General features: G+C 30.7%; 1 protein-coding gene across 5 annotated transcripts in view; it reads left to right on the top strand.

The window, feature by feature from the left end:
- LOC129960205 (rho guanine nucleotide exchange factor 17-like) overlaps positions 1-16272 on the top strand; it is a 259387-nt gene that overhangs the window by 143924 nt on the left and 99191 nt on the right. The window lies entirely within an intron of this gene.

The following is a 16272-nucleotide window of genomic DNA, read 5'->3' as shown; positions in this document are numbered from 1 at the left end:
ATTTTAACCTCTTTACGCTTTTGTTCTTCTCTGATGGCCACATATCTATCTTCTGCCACTAAATTAAATTTTTCATCAGCTCGTAGAGAAGAAACTAAAAAAGAAAAAATACCAGTTTCGATTATCCCGAGCTACAGTATGAGAGTAATCACACTCAGGGGGTATATTATTTTTTCTGTTCTATTCAAAATATGAGCTGCAGTTTTACTTCTATAAGAAGATTATGGGATGCGATGCTCTAGATGAAATATTGAAACCACCACTGTTGCTATGGTAACCAACAGGCCTCTTCGGTATACAAGCCCGAAAATCTACTATAGCAACTAAAAGCTTTTTCTGCTTTTGCGCTTGCATCCTGTATGTATGTGTGTGTGTGTCAGTGGAGTGGTTGTTGCCTGAATGCATATTCCGAAGCACATTTTTCCTTTTTAGATTATGTGCAAACCACCAGTTACTGATCTTGCGTTCCTTCCTGCTTTCTTGCATCCTTTTTTTTTCCCCATGTTTTTCTTTTGAAGGAGTTTACAGAAATAATTCTTGGCAAGTTATGTTTCTGCTGGCTCTTTTATTTTCAAATATGAATTCATAAAACAAATATTCAAAAAGTAGATAAAACTTAATGAAATATCCAGTTTTTACATCGAAGTGTTTTTGGAACAGTTTTCATGCACATATGACATTGCAAATTTCCCATTCGGGAAAAATCCTGAAATTGTATGGGAATTCCAGTTCCGTTTAAAAAATGTAAGGAAATCAGAGTCTTTTTTTTTTTTCAGTGTGAGAAAGCAGTAGTAGGAAGATAGATGTAGCCAGTCATTATTTTTTCGGGGGGCTGAAATTTTACTCATGTCGGTTGCAAAAATATCCCATCCCATTTGTAAAAGAAATTGTGTCTGCTCCTCGGAATTTACATATAAAAGAAAGGACTACATTGAAAAGTAAAATATTAGTTAACGATTAGCAAAAAAAAAAAAAAAAAAAATACTGTTCCATCTATTTAATTGTGAAATTTGAAGGAAATATTTCGGGTTAATTATTTAACTTCATGAAATGCCTTTGCTGAATGTTTAAAAACTTACATATGCACTCTCTGACTATGCATTTTTAAGATTTGTTTAAGACTAAGGAATTATTTATGCGATAAAATGAAATAATTTCAATAAGAATTCAATTAACAATGGAATTTAATTCAATTTGAATGAATAAAATTTAAAAAAAGAAATTAAATGTAATGTAAATTTGCATTAAATGTAAAATTTTAAGTTAAAATAAGTAAATATTAGGGTTAAGTTTTAAAAAATACAATAGGAAATTAAATGTAAGGTTAAAATAAGTAAGTATCAGTCTTTATACTTTAATAAACTGTAATTTTCTGTAGAGAAATAGAAAAAAAAATCCTTTACGAACTAATGGTTTTTAATCAGTATTTAATGACCGAAAGAAAACATGAATGATTTTAATTAACTAAAATTTTCAATCTGCATATAAACTTTTATTTATATGCAAAATAATTTAATGCATCCAATCATTAAAAAGTAAAGTAAGTCGAAGTCATCATAACTTAACGTTGTGGAAAACTGACCACCTGCTAGAGGAAGATCAAGATACAAAAAACAAGTCGATTCGATATTTAATCTGAAACACCATATTTATATCATTCTCTTGAGTATATCCTGCCGTGACAGTGTTGTCCGCTAATAGATTCAGTCCGAAATATTTCTCCGAAACTTTTTTTTAAAAATATGTTTTGGTTCTTTTTCGTGCAACATTTGATACAAAACAAAACGCGAATTGTACATTAGTGCGAAATGTTTACATGTACATATGTCGTCTTACTTTAATACCGCCTTTAATGTTAAGCTCTATCCTGTACTGTTACCAATGATAATGCTTCCATTCAGTAGTGAATTATCTAGTTGAATTTCGTGCTCGTTGATATGACGGAGGGATGTTAGGTAAGTAGATCACTCGGTCTTCTAGTATCTCTCGTTGTCGGGGTGTTGAATAACTTTACTGATACTTTCGTGATATTTCGATGTTTATATAAATATTCATCAATCTGGCAGGAGATAAACAAAAATTCTTTAGACTTTAAAGCAATTGACTGTTGCATTTAGTGGTATATTCTTAAAAATCTCTAAATAAAAAAAAATCAGATTGCAAAGTTCCGATTTTTTGTCAAAATCAGTGAAAGTGGTCCCCCCTAAACTTTTTCACATACTCTGTAATAAGGATTTATCTACCTTCCCCTGCATAAAGTTGTGGACTTTAGGTAAGACTTAAAATGCTTGCATGGCATTGGGAACAGCAATTAAGATTTGGAATGTCAGATGTGTATGGACTGATTGACTTGTTAGATAAATTTTCGTTTTAAATCCTTCTTAAGCTTTTTAGAGATGTAATTTTTAAATGAGGTCAGATCATGAAGAGGAATCCTGAACCAGTTATCTTCTTTTCCTATCTTCCTCCTCCCATCAGTGGAGAGTGCTTTTTGTAACAAAGCATTTCAGTGACAATCTTTCCGAATAATTAGATGAGAAATAGTGAAAGAAAAATCCTTTTAATTCAGCTCACACTCTTGATTTTTCCAAAGGAAAAAAAATGTCCTTAGAACTCTAAAATAACTAGTAAAATTGTGGCATACTTTGTATTCAATATTATATATGTCTATTTTTAACTCCACTAATTATTATAGAAATCCTTGTCATTAAAAAAAAAAAAAAAAAAAAAAAAAAAAAAAAGCAGATTCTATCAGATTACTAACACTGGTTACCCAAAATAGTTTTTCAGATATCTCGATTTGAGAAGATTTGAATTAGATAAATTGAGAGAACTACTTTCAGTGAATTTTTATATATAATGGATTGTTTTTGCTTTTTTTTTTTTCGAATATTTTTTGCGTGTAAGTATAATCGAGAGAGAGAGAGATTTCCGACAAGTATTTTCCGATTAATATAAAATTATATATAGTAAAATTATAAGAAGAACCTGTAAATCAAATTCTAATAAATAAATTACAAATAAATGCACCAACACTAAACCCCTAAGAAAACTTCGAAACATTTATTAATAAGTTAATTCATTAAAATTAGTAATTCTTTATGATGATTTGTTCGTCTTTTAATCTTTATTTTTGGTCTTTATTGTGTTAAATAACTATAGTTTGTTTAGATTTCATCTATATTTTTAATTAAGTGAATTTTTTTTTCTTTAACTTATCATCCTTTAAATAGTACTTGTTGTTATAGGAGGAATAACAAATTCCTCCTATAACAATTATAACTTTTCCTTCTATAACAGTACTTGTATGGGTAAATTTTGATAGGAATGGAAATTGGGGGGGAGGGGGGAGATGCTTTCAGTGATAAAAATTTCAATTTTTATAAATTTAAATGATTTTATTTATTCTTTTAAGACTAGGTTCTAGATAGATATCTGTAATATTTCATCCTAAAATGTAATTTTAGACAAATTTCCGCTTTGAAAAAAATCGATACAATATTTATACGAGCTACGTTTTCAGTGAAATACTTTAATCTAACATTTTCTTCTAGTTACAGTTCAATTTTCTTTACAAAAGGTAATTTAACTCTTGTAACCACAAGAAACTGAAATGTCAAGAACGCATAGGGATCAAACTAAATATGACCATGGGGAGCACTTTTCCCTCAGATCGACTTGTGTTAAAACTAAATGAGGTGTTCAATGGGTTACAGTTACGCCATACTTTTTTCTCACCTGACGGGGGGGGCGCATACCAGATGCTATCATAATTTATCCCGGAGGAGAAATTCTTTCTATCAGCGTCTAATTCATCAAACGTCATGAAGATGAAATTATGTGACATTTTTCAGCTACAAGCATAAATTCACTAAAGATGGGTAAATGATATATGCTTTATAGTTTCTGAAAAATCCTTAACTCTCTTCGCTTCTTAATTTTGTTGTGGAAAATTGCTTTTGAATACTGTGTGCCTGAATATAAACAAGATTAAGATATACTTTTATTTCAATAAAATTGCTCTAGATCATTTTAAACTACAATCTAAGCTTACAAACTGAGAATTTTTAAAAAGATTTCTGGTGTCAGTCGAAACACTATAGCTAAACAATGAGGGATCTGGCAGTGTCTCAGCTTCAAAATAGGGCTGTCCTGATTTTTTCAAAAATTCCTCAATTTATTTCAATGAGTAGTACACACTTTAAATTTGTGGTCGAAAATCAGACTTCCTTATATTAATGTTGTGTAGAAATTTGGGTTACTGAATCCTAGTTTATTTTCATCTTCATCCTTAAGAAATGCGAGTTGTACTCAAAATTACGAGCTGCATCTCTCATAACTTTCATACAACATCGAAACTGGTCATCAATCTAACAAGTCGAATGAAAGATTCGACTTGTCAAAGTCATTTTTTATTCTACATACTTTATTTTAACAAGTTCGAAGTACTTCGCTTTCTATTTGGTAAAAATGTGCATAAATTCTATTTATTATGTTAATATATAGTTAAAATCAATCATACTGATATCATATCCGTTACTACTCTGAAAATCATTACGATAAAAACATTAAAGAGATATATAGTGAGTTTTCATTTATTTTCATTCTGGTGAAGACTTTCAATGGGCGATAAAGTCGGTGTTACTGGCATTTTATTTTTTTTATTTTCACTTATATTTCCGTTTCGTGAACTTCCGTTGTAGCTGATAAAGTACCCTAAAATCTAACATCAAGTTTGTCTGATAATTGTCTGGCCTGTTTGATTTATTAATGCTATATAAATAACAATATTTAACTTTACGTTATAAATTTATACCAGTTTATTATATTTTTTTAAAAATTCAGATGAGTGAATTTCAGATGTATTATAACTACATGTCATAATCTGCGATGCATTACAAAATGCTCTCTTAAATGATATTTTTTGAAATATCAATTTTTAACTAATAATATCTGTTTGAATGCAATTTAGCGTTAAGATTATCTTTAACATCAAATTTAGGTTGACCTGAATGATTTGATTCAGAGATTTATATTAGTTATTTGGTCCCTGTTTTTCTTTCTTAAGAATGAAAGAAACATTCATCCAATTATAGCAATATACTTTTTAAGTAGAACTTTTGATATTTAATGCATCTCTTCTTGAAATTATGAATTGATTGACATTGACTTTAATGGGTCTAACATGCGATTAAATATTCTTCTAGAAACGGAACACTTAACCAAGCAAATAATTTCTAGCTCCATTATAATTTTTTTAAAATATTTATATACTCTAGCTAAATTAAGAGAAATGAATGATGTCTGAAATCGAATCAATTTCGATATTTATTTTGTTGTCTTAAAGGGATGATTTGAGGTAATACTACGATAGTTATCCTGTAAATAACAGATCCATATTTATTTTCAAGATAATTTTATCTTTAGTGAATTTATTGCCTTATGATATGAACGAAAATAAGCTGCAATTAAATGCATTACGATGGATGCATTAATGGATTTTGAATTTAACAATAAAGAATGAAAATGGGTAAATTAATGAAATGACTGAAAAGATGACTTTTCAAATACTCATCCTTCCGCTTTAAGCATTGTTTGCTATAAAATTAGTTACTCACTTGCAACCAATTCTATTCCAGATTTTCTGTTGATTAAAGTTATAAGCGAAAAAATTTCTTATAATACAGATAATATTAGTTTAAAATTTTATACCGATACTTTTCATTTTGCTTTTGCGCATTCGGCAATAATTGTCTGAATTCCACATTTAACTGATTGCACTCTGTTACTTTTAAATGTTCGTAGAACACTTAGATAAATGAAAAATGATTTTTGACAAATGAGAATTGAATTCCATCATCGTCTGTTTTTGTGAGGTTTGTTTCGGATATAATACTAAATGGCATGCATTTTAAATTCAGAAATTGCGCTCGTGGTTTATCTCAATTTGAAGGTCAAAACGTCTTCAATAAATTTTTTTTAAACTGTGAAATCAATTTCATACGGTTCTTAGGCAATACAAATATAATTTATCCATTTCTATCATTACATACACGTAATTTTTTATCATCTTGTGCAGTGTTTCCTATGATGGGCTAATTAGTTTAAATTATTAAAAATGACATTTTTTTTTATATTGCGTAAGGATTGTTTTAGGAAGGATCCCATAATATTGAACAACGGTTAGAGAATAAGGATGGCAACTGAATTGATACTCTCCTTCCAAACTTTCACACCTCATCAGCAAGAAAACGCATGATCTGAACGGATTTAGCATGAACTAGGACAATGTAAATAACGAATCTTAAATTAAAGCAGGTCTCGAATATTCTACTTTTGCTTCTAAGCCGAGATTGCCACCCCGGCAGGGTGACCTTTAGGAAAACTCTAGATCGATACTAACTGTAGATTGACCTGAATGTCGGGTAAAATATTGTTTTGTTGATTTAAGTACAAATCTTTAAAGAATTTATTTTCTACCAACTATCGACGTAATGCGGGTTAAAACATGGTAAGGCGGTGGATCATGAATTAGCAAAAGGTAGTTATATCTTCTATGTGTTCAAGAAATGAATTACTGATGTCTAAATTTATTTTTTTTAAAGTAGAACGGAAAAGTGGACTATACACATTCAGGCAAAGCTAAACACATTTGGGCTTTACCTGAAAACCCTCCTGGAAAACAAACTACCTACATATACCGGAACTAAGTCAGATTTCCCCCTCAGGTGCCGGCTCTTAGACATCCAATATTGTTTAAACCAACGGATGATACCATATTTTTTCTTTATCATTGACTCATAGGTTTGATTAGATATGGTTAACCAAGTATCATTGGAACTATCGCCAAATTATTTTCTAAGAAAGCGTTAATCTGCGTTATTGTGAACATATGAAACAGTTGATTTTATTAACATCTAATTTTGCTGAAGTTACCCGGGAGCTTATTAGTGATTAATCTTGTGGTCTGAACCGTGACTAGATGACTTTGACACCATTTTAGACAGCGCCCCAATCTCAGTCTCTCAACACCATAGCAACGGTGTTTCCTATGATAAAACGATGAGATCGATCTTATAGACTCGCGAACCTCACGCCCATTTCAGCTCTTCAGTGTTCGTGATTCGAATATGCAATTTTTTGCTCCCCTGATATGGTCTCTCCATCAGATCCTTTAGTAGATCAGATTTCGAAAATCTGCCAAGGCTCAGAGTGATAATGGTACATGAACCTTCCTCTCTTGAAGATCTAAAGTTTGATGGTATTTGAAAAGGTAACTTTAAAAAAAAAAAAATTAAATGAGAAATCCCTGCTTTATACTTAAAAGCTTTTATAATACAGCGACAAAATTTTCGTTTGCATTTTGAAATAATTGTAAAATAAACATATGGAAAACGTCCAGTTAACATTTTGGCTATGAAGCTCTCTATTTCTCAAATTTAAGTCTAGTATGAATTACATGGGCTTTTAAACAATGTTCTAAATATAATTATGCATTTAAAAAATGGCTTATTTTTTAAAAAATTTTAATTTTGGATAAACATTTAATTTTTCAATCGATTTAAAAAAAAAATCTGTTTGTCACTAATTATTGGAAATAATCCTTTTTAAGAGCAATACGTTATAGAGAGCCAAAGCACGACTGCTTGGTTTTTAAATTAAGTCATTATAAATATTTTTTAAAAAAACTTGGCTTATTTAAACTGTTTGCGTTCTTTCTGTATAGTTGTAGTATACCTTTATTTCTTTTCACTAAGCATATATGAGCAGTGTTAAGCAAAAGGGTTTCTGATTAAAGCACAATCCGGTATTTGGGTGTCTTGTTTGGAAGATGAGAAACTCCTCATAATTGTTTTAAAAATGTTGGAACTATCTTATGATGAAAATGATACCTAGGCAAACAGCCCATTCTTCAAACTTTTACACCTCCTTAAAGGGGAAAACGTTAGATAATCATATTCTTCCCTTTAAAAAAAGTAGAATCTTTGATGTAATAATGTTTCGATCCACTAATTCCTGATGCAGGAAAATAAGATTCCCAGAGTATTCCGGCGCAGAGAACACCTCATTTCTGTAAAGCCCGGACATCAGGAAAAAACCTTTTTACTACAGATAATTTTTCTTAATATAAAAAACAAATGTTGTTTTCGGAAGAAATTCATTAAAAACCAACTTTTAGAATGAATTCTAATAACACCAACTTTGTCCGCCTTGTCGCAAGAACATACATGCACAATAGAATGACAAGCCACCATGCGTCTTAAATGCGGATTCGGTACTCCTGCAAAATAAGCCCCCTCTGCAGTGCGCTTCCGGCAGCTAGCCTATCCTTTACCACTTGGAACGCCGCGGAATACGTTATTGGAATAGTGCCGGTAGCCAGCTAATGCTACTCAACTAAGGCACTAGGGCTCATGACTGATAAATGAGCAGGATGTTCCGAGGCTATCTTTGAACTGCTGCTCCGCTGTTCCAATATTATCACAACGTGAATAGCCATGCGATAAGTAGTGTGAATCGCTCACCTCATTAGCGTTACTCCTGAATCGCTTATTGTTAGAGTGAAATACACAATCTAGATAATTCGGCGTTTTGCTAATAATTTGCTAATAAATATCATTCAATAATTTGTTAATATAATTGCCTTCAGCTGGAAAAAAGTAAGGGGTTATAAAAAGGATCTAATTTGTTTTCATTTCTGAATTTACTAAGTTGTTAATGAATTTTGTAAATTTAAGCTGTTGTGCTTTTAAAGTGATAAGAAATCTGCATTGTAACATGTTGTTTCACTCAAATGTAACTTAGTTATAAATAAAAGCGACGATATCTGCACTTCGTGTCACGGGGGTTGATGATTATAAGGAGACCACGAAGAAAATTATGAATTTTAAACTTTTGATTATAATCGGTTAGAAAATAAGTAGACCGAATGTGCTTTTAGATGAGAACTATAAACCGTCTTTCAAACAAACTATTCTTTGATATATTCGTTTGAACGAAGCGATTGTATTTCCTTGAAATGATTTCCTATAATCTTATATTATCGTAGGTGACGGTTACTGCCCTTCACATTTTAATTTCAAACATCATATCCTCTCCACTTATAGCTCTTTAGAGAATAAAGTGACTTTACACGCTACTTTCAAGCATGAAGAAAGTAGAAAGAATGGAAAGTAGAACGACTACTTTCCATTTGAAATTTCTAATAAGAATTTTTTTTTATTTATTTATGTAAAATTTTTGGGAGATGAATATCAATAGCAAATTAATATTTGCATCTAAATATTAGCAAATATTTTCTCTATTTAAGATAATGCTATGTGAAGAATAAATACTTCCATGTTTTCCGTCCATGAATCTTTCCTTCTTTCATCCAACCCATCACGCCCACGGAACGATGGGTTGAACGGAAGAACCCATCTCAAAACTTGATCCTTATTCATAGACTTGCACTCGATTCTATCAAATTTTTTACGCATGGATACTCCCAACCGCAGAGTTTATTTTCTTTCCTTTTCGAATCTCATCCCACTAAATTTACATTTTTGCACCATCTGCAGATCTGTTTTCCAGAAATTCGAAACCAAATATTCTCGGTCTTACCAAAAAATAAACTGTATGTAATATAAAATCCTCCCCCCCCCCAACACACACACGCGCATTTTACCTGTTGGATCATATACATAAGATTGCGATACAATAGAAAAATATTTCGATTTTTTTTAAAGTTCTTCTGTCTGTTATTACCCCCCCCCCCTTTTTTTTTTTGAGAAGGGGAAGAATATTTGGTATTTCAAAGAATGTTATTATTTCTGTGAAGCAAAGAATCGAAATCGAGCGGAAGCAAATGATGGAAAGCGTAATAGAATGCTGTTTACATTTTCGATAGTTTTTTTTTTTTAATTTAATGATAATATTTAACCCTGCTGTTCTGTTCGGGTCTATATGACCCGAAATAAAATTTATACCTTCGTAAAAATATATAATACAGGGATATTTTCATGAAACTTCTTAACATCTTTGGTAAATAATATAAATATGTACTCCTAGAGGGATTTAAGTTTATTCTTATTTCGAAGGAATATTTTTCGATTTAGAACTAATGTATCGTTCGGATCAATATGACCAAATGCAAACAAATGATTTATTTTACTCATACATGTTCAGTTTTGTTTGGAGTAATTCAAAAGAAAATAATAACAATAGTTTCTGTAATTTATCCGTTTTCGAAACCTGTTTTGTTGACGTATATATTTGGTCACATGGTAAGAGAGCGCGTGCAAGGTCTAAAATTTTTTGGTCACATGGCAAGAGAGCGCGTGCAAGGTTTAAAATTTGATCCGATTGGCAGGAAGCAATCTCTTTGCTCTTATTTCAACGTTTCTTTTTTTCAGCTGTATTACACTCTATGATACACTGTAAAAGAGTTGTGCCAGCGAATGTGAGAGAAAAAACGGCGAATCGCAGAAATTTGAGTCACTCTGATATAGCTAAACTAATAGAAGCTTCTGACAGCGAAGAAGTATCGGAGTATGAAAAATCATACAAGTGATGAAATTGAGAGTGAAAGTTCTGGTAGTGATTTTGACACCAATATTCAAAAAATAATCTATAAAGGGAGATTCAGTCCAAGAATAGTGAAATAAAGTGGAAATTGGATTCGCTGCCACGTGCTTCTCAATCACCAGATGCTAATATTAGAAAAACCGCTCCAGGGGTCACAAGATATACAACGGCAAGGGTAACAGACACAAAAAGTACATTTGAGGTAGTATTTAATTCTGCAGTTGAAAACGAAATCATAAAAATGACTAACACTGAAGGAGAAAATGTTTATGGAATAAAGTGGGAAAATATCGAAAGTAAAACTTTTCAAGCATATATTGGATTATTATTGTTAGCTGGTGTGTATAAATCATATGGAGAATCAACAAAATGCTTATGGGATAAAAAAAAAAAACTAGCAGAAATATATTTTGTGCAACAATGTGCCTCGAAACATTTTGCGCCCTATCGTGAGTTATTCATTTTGATAATAAATCTACTCTTCAAGTAAGGAGAAATTTGGATAAATTATTTGAAGTGCGAAATATCTGGGAAAAGTGGATAGAAATTCTACCAAAATTATATAATCCGAATGAAAATATTAATGTAGATGATCAATTAGTAGGATCTCGTGGCCGATGTCCTTTCAAACAGTGTATACCAAGTAAGACATCTAAATAGGGGATCAAAATATAGACTTTATGTGATAATAAAACTTCACATGTACTAAAAACACAAATTTACACTGGTAAAGAACAAGGGTCTAAGTCAGAGAAAAATCAAGGAATGCGAGTAGTGTGTGATCTTACTTATGGGTATTCGGGGCGCAATATTACATATGATAATTTTTTCACATCTTAATTTAAGACAACTTTTTCTAAAATGGAAAATGACTATACTTGGTACCATTTGCAAAAATAAATCAGAACTTCCTGAAGAGATGCCAAACAAAGAAGTTCACACCTCATTATTTTATTTTACAGAAGACAACAGTTGTAAATTACATCCCCACAAAGAACAAGAATATTATTCTTATGAGCACTTTGTATCATGACAAAGAAGTTAGGAATAGAACTGACAAAATCCATTAATAATCTTAGATTAAAATTCAACTAAAGGGGCTGTGGATACTCTAGACCAACTTTTAAACACATATACTTGTAAAAAAAAATCGCTGGCCCATGATTGTATTCTATAACATGCTTGATATTTCTGCGTGCAATGCATTTGTTCTATGGACTTAATACATAGTAAATGGAACGAAAACAAATTAACTAAACGAAGACTATTTTTGGAAAAACTGGGGAAATCGCTCATTTTTCCACGCATTGAAGCAAGGCCACACCTACCAAGAAGTGAGGACTCAATAAAAATAATGAAACGAATGCAGTGAAAAATCTGTGATCTGTGTGAGAAAAATCTGCTGAGAATACTTCTTTGTCTCAAACGTGCAAGTTCTGTCTGTCAAGCAATGACAGCAAAACTAATATGTTATGCTGCAATTGTAAGAATTACATTCGCAAATCTCATGTAAAATATTATTGTTCAAATTGTAAATAAAAGCAAGTTTCAATTTCGAATATTTTTCTACTATTTTTATAGATGCTTTATATTATTGTAAGTTTCAATTTCAAACATTTTTTTTGTTGTTATTTTTATAACTGCTTTATATTATTAGATCTATTTTTTAAACTTATATTACTATTATTTAAACCATTTCTCAAATGACACCTGTCAATTATTGCAAAAAAGGTTAGTTTTCTGAGTCGGGTCATATGTAGTGTTCGGGTCAATACGTGAAGTAAATACGAACAGAACAGCAGGGTTAAGCATATTGTTTTTCCACTTTTCAAGAGTAGTAGGGGAATGCTTTTCTTTCTGAATATATTAAAAGAAAAAGACAGATCTTCGAATTCTGTCACACATTTAAATGATGGGAGAAAGTAATTAAGCATTTTGAGTAAAGTATTAGAAAAATTAAACGACTGTCGAAAGATGGATGAAATAGAAAATAATCGCAAGACTAAAAATAAAGTATTTTTAACAAATGGCATTTTTTTTCTTTGGAACTTTTGATCTCTCTTGACTAAAAATGTTTAGCTAAAAAAGAAACATTCTCTCATAAGCTCCATTTTAACACTTTCAACGCTACCGACGAAATATTAATTATCAAAGATAAATATCAATTCTTCCGGCTGTTAATATTTTTTATACAAAAAAAAATGAAAAAAAAGTAAAGGTATTCTTCAGATTGTATTAGAAGTAGTAGATAAGTTGATCTAAACTGGCATAAAAGAGACAAATTTTAGCCCACAGAAACTTATAATTGGAAGTAACAGTAGAGTTGAAAATGTTAAATAATGGAGCTGTAAAGTCTCGACTTGCATCTGTATGCACTAAAATAAATTAAAGAAATTTATTCTTTATGCTAATTTGTTTATTCAACTGTGGGTTTCGCTATCTAATTATGGAATATTGGCTAGAGCTAGTATTTGATATGCAATTTTTTTCTTAATTACTTCAATATACATATCAAGAAATTAAGTTTTGTGTAAGTTTTACTACTAATATAATTTTTCTCAGATAAAAAGCTTTAAAAAATTATTTATCTAGTAAGAGTTGTTACAGCGATGGAATATAGCTGTATCCTGTTATACGCTTTTTTATTTAAATCAAACTATAAATTCAAATATAGAATGCATTATCATTTTTGTCAGTTTTTTTTTGTTTTGTTTTCTCGATGTTTTAACTCAAATGAGTTATTTTTCACCACTTTCTTTGTATGAGCTATGCAGGCAACTTTGATAATTGATGACATCCTCTGATTTAATTGCTTTCTATGGGCCATTTCTAACTTATTTCTCCTTGCTTTTGTTCTTTGGCGAAGAACTAAAATGAACGATGCGCATAGACGACACTGGCCGCTTTCTGGCAGAAATCAATACGCGCCTCTTTCCCAACCCGCATTTACGTATCCAAAAAGTTTGGCGCAATTTGGCGATGGTAGGATAACCCTCGGCTGCAGCCGCCGCTCTTGGTATAATTTGATGAACCAAAAGCAGAGGATGCTCTCTCTTATTTTCCAGTCGTCCGTTAAGGATAACACTGATCAGAGGCGATAGTGTTGAATGTGACAAGTGTGTGACGGCTGCTCTGGGTGACTTCTGTTGATAATGGTTTCACGAAATGGAATGGCATGGAAGATACAGAAAAATAGATAGTTTGATAATTTAGCCTCGTCTTGTGCATACCAGCCAGCATCTGCATTCAATGTTTTTAGTGTTATCACAAATTCTTTAACTGTTCGTGTGGTCGTCTGCTTATATGCCATCTCATAAGCCGTAATTGCTATACTTATTCGTAGTTTTTTTTTTTAATATCTTTTATTTGTGAAGCTGCAAGTTTTGTGTCATTAAGAAGACTTTATCCACATCCTCACCGCTTTCTTTAGCTATTTATATTAAATATCTCGTATTTTTTTAATTTAAATTTTCGCATAAAGTTATTTATTAATATAAAAAGATCTGTTGTTAAGCAATATATTTGTATCAATGATTCATTTTATTATTGAATAGCATTTGATTAGTTTCATTGTTCCAAGTTTCCAAAGAAATTTAAGTAATTTTGCTACCAAATAATAATTCAGAATTTTCTATCGTAGTTTTATTTAAGTGAAAGAAAATACCTCCAACAGTTTCTTTTGCAAAAACAGTTTATTTTAAACCAGCAGAAATAATTTTAATCTAAAACCATTAGTTAGAGAATAGCTCTGTTTCAGAGAACTTTGTATGGGCAAAAATTATAACAGCTAGTTTACTACAGCAGCAAAGAAAATTATTTTAAGAAGCTTTATATCGGCGAACTGTTTAAAAATCTTCAATTGCATTTTCGGATCAAGTTGGCCATTTAATATTTTCGCATCAAATTCTATCTGTTAGTTCCTGAAAAAGAAAGTGTCATAGATTTTGTTATTGTCGTTTTAATTGTGCATCATATTTAAAGAATATATATTTATTTACATCATAACAAATTTAATCGAATAATATTTACTTTTTGAATTCAAAGATACTGTTTTACTTCAAGTCATAAAATTTTTTTGATCATCTATAAACTAAGAAAAAGTACCACGCATGAAAAATTCCTGTTTTGATGATTTATCAATCAAACTTCAAGATTTCAGTTTTAAAATTTTGCAATTGTTCTAATTAACGCTGTTAGTTATCTCCTACGAAAGAGCACCAACTGTATGGAGAAAAAAATTTAGCTGTATCAAACATCAACTGTATGAAAAGGTGTTACATTGTGCAAGTCAAGGAAAAAAAGAACAGGACGTCCACTTTTGTAAACTGATAGATTCTTTAGAGTATACTTGCATATAAATCCTATATTAGCAGTTAGATTATAAAATCGTTGGAAAGAAATAAGAATGATATAAATTAGTAAATTCTTTATTCTGGTCATTAATATTGAACGAATATTTGATTTATTGATTAAAAAATTAACTAATAGTTATTGACTTATATGATAAATTTCTCCAGAACTTCTTGAATACGCTTCTTTCGGTAAATAGTAAATCTACATCATTACAATCAAAAGCATTTATTAGGATATAAACGCACGCATATGTCTTTAAAAATGGCTTAAGTTGACTCCTGATAAGAAAAGAATTAAGACAGCTAAGAAGAAGAATAAGACTATACCAAGTAACTCTTGAAGAAAGGAACATTGGCATTATCGTCGTGTTGAATTGATATATCGTGATTTTTATTTTACTGATTTACCAAGACAACATACAATTGATTCTTAAAAGTAAAACGATCTACCTATTGAGAGCAAATATTAAAGAACTACTTAAATAAACTGCGAGTTATTATTTTTTTTCTTAGCCATTTTTGAAACTCAAATAGTTACTTTATCTGGTTATGCTTTTTCATGACCTCGTATACCAATTAAATGAGCATCTGCTATTACTGTTACGTAGTCCAATATCTATTGAAAATAAATATTTTATCACGTTCACGCAGTGAACTGTTCCATTAATAATTCATCTGTGAAGTGATTAGACTTATAAGGTTATTTCAAAGTAATCGCCTTTTAGTGTGAAAACATTTTTGTGATTTCTCGAGTTAGGGCGAATTTTTTTGGCAGAGATTTCAATTTTTATTTATTGCATAAAAAATAATCTTTGAAACGAAATAAAGTTTAACAAAAAAAAAAATTGCCTTCTTCAAAATGTGATTTCTTTTGCGTATTTTTCACTTTGGCATCCTTTTGTATTAAAATATACTAGCAAGAATTCGAAGAATTTCCATGCCTTATTTCCTTTATTATCTGTAGCATAGTAAATGGTCATTTAATTATTAACGAAACTTTTCTAATGCAGATTATCTCCTCGAAATTATTAACGAAACTTTTCTAATGCAAATTATCTCCTCGACTTTACGAAATAAAAATAAGGAAGAAAGCAGTCAAAAATATTTGAAAGCCTCTGATCTATTCATGTAAAAAGTGTTTTCTACCTAAAGTAACCTGGGAAATTTAACAAAAATCGTGAATCATCTCTTATCGAAAAAGATCGAAATTCAAAATCTGCTTGTTTTTGCATGCGCAGAAAATTCGCCTGGCAAATATAGTTCTTGGGAAAAATTGAGGTCCATGATATCTTTCTGGAGCCACTGATTGCACAAAGAATTTTCTAAAATATTTAATTCTGAGTTACAGTCATTT

This window comes from Argiope bruennichi, chromosome X2 (genome assembly GCF_947563725.1).
Source record: "Argiope bruennichi chromosome X2, qqArgBrue1.1, whole genome shotgun sequence".
NCBI lineage: Eukaryota > Metazoa > Arthropoda > Arachnida > Araneae > Araneidae > Argiope > Argiope bruennichi.
Note: the sequence above shows the minus strand (reverse complement) of the source record. Positions and strands in the feature narration are given on the sequence as shown.